Below are 2,153 nucleotides of genomic sequence, written 5' to 3'. Positions count from 1 at the left end.
TATATTTATTTAATGTGCTGTACAACAGCCAGTGGCCAATTACAGTTCAGCACAAATATAACAAAAACATTGTACAAAATACTGAACTAAGAAACTATCAATCTGTGGTGATGATATGAAACAATTAAAAATAAAACAATACGTTCCACATGAATACATTTCTTTTTAAATATATAATATCCATGCATCACCAGTAACACATCTTTCCGTTATTTTTTTTCCAATACTTCAATAAAACTATCAACTTAATGACTAATGACAACAAATATGGATTCTGACACATTCAATATTTACATTTCAATATTTACATTTCAAGGGAGCTTGTGTCTGGATATAACTCCAAACACCACTTCACATATCGTATTCCACATCTGCATCACAGAAGACGTTCAAAGTGCAACTAGATACTAATTAAACTATGGAACAATTCTCCAGGACTGTGCTGTGTAGTGTTTGAGCATGTTTGACAAGTATCTAGGTTCTACATTCCAATGAACCGTATCAAATTCTGCTCTCACTTCTCACAGAATATCGTAGTTTAAAAAAATTCTTCTCAATATCTTTTGTGACGCAGTAATACTTCAGGTTTTCTTGTCTACAGAATTTGTTCTCATGATGGGCATTGTTGGCTTCGTGCCTTTTTCTTTGTTTTGGTTGGAGACTGGTGGAAGAGCTGTGTCAGTCACATGTTGGTGAAGAAGTTCATAAGTGAAATTGGCGTTAGATATCTTCATACAATCCTCCAAAGTTCTAATGAAGGTATCACAGGTCGCACCTAGCAAACTTGTTGCTTCATCCAGTTTCTGCACTTCAGGTCCACCCTCTTGAGTGACAGCAGTCTTGACCATGTGGACTTGCTGCATTAGGAGATCGCAATAGAGTCTCAGTTCTGACTTCTTTGCTTTAAGCGTGTCAGGATTTGAATCTGAATCATTTCTGTTCCTTGTAGTAACACAAGCTTTTGCGCTGCCAAGTGCCACAAGCCATTGCTGTCTTTCTTGCGATGTTACAGCTCTTAAATATATATGTTGTTCCCCAGGAATAATAATAATAATAATAATAATAATAATAATAATAATAATAGCTTTATTTAACCTGGCAGAGTTAAGGCCGTAAGGCCTTCTCTTACACTCAACCAGGATTAAAACTTGCTTACACAGTTGAACATAAAACTTGATCGGAATTAAGTAATTACATACTGATACATAATGAGATCAAAAGAGGTAGTTACATAAAATTTACCTCATAAAATAAAAATAAGCATAGTGAAATACATATTATATAGCCATCAGTAGCGGCCCGCTGTTACAAAGGTTGGCAGTTCTGCATGAAAAATAGCATATTTAGCAAACTCATGCTGTTTATTGCATCTAAATCGGATAACGCGTGTACAATTACATCGCCTTCTCGAAGTTGACTGTGCACCCGAAATTGTACTCCAACGATCCGCGCGCCCTACCCACCCTGCTCTACACCTCTCTCACCTGGTACAAATCGTCTCGTAGTGGAGAAGTGCCCTTCATGTTGATACCTGGATGAACAATCATAACGAAATTTCTATCGTTCGAACGCTTTTAATTCGTACCGAATTTCGTTGCTCCAACTTTTCTAGCCTGCACCCCTATCGGCTGACGGAATTATAAAACAGAGAGCTGGGAGTTCCTACAGATTTGAAATAAAGTATCGTAACTTGACCAGTTTGTGAACATGTTTGTTGCATTATTCAATTTAATTCTTTGGTATAACAGCGCATGAAATAAGTTGTGGAACACAGTACAAATTCTCCGTGTTTCCCACTCATTACGTTAGCCCCACCATTAACCAGCACAATTAATTTATGTGGTTCAGTTTGTGACTGAATTTCCGTTGAGCCTATATTCCATTAAGATAGTTTTGCACAAATCTTCGAGCGTCATGTTTTGGTGGCAGTGAACAGAAATTTCCAATCATTTCATTACTATCCAGCAATAAGGGGAGAGTCGGGTAGTATCGGACATCGGGTAATATCGGACAGTGAGTTTCTTTCATCTACCACACGATGATAGTACCTGATTAACATGGTTACGTTTCTGTGATGTCTCATAGAGAAACGTAACCTTGTCATTCAGGTACTACCATATGGTGGTAGATGAAAGAAACGCACTGTCCGATAC

This window comes from Periplaneta americana, chromosome 8, assembly GCF_040183065.1.
Source record: "Periplaneta americana isolate PAMFEO1 chromosome 8, P.americana_PAMFEO1_priV1, whole genome shotgun sequence".
Taxonomy (NCBI): domain Eukaryota; kingdom Metazoa; phylum Arthropoda; class Insecta; order Blattodea; family Blattidae; genus Periplaneta; species Periplaneta americana.
The sequence above is the reverse complement of the archived record's forward strand: the minus strand, read 5'-3'. Positions refer to the sequence as shown.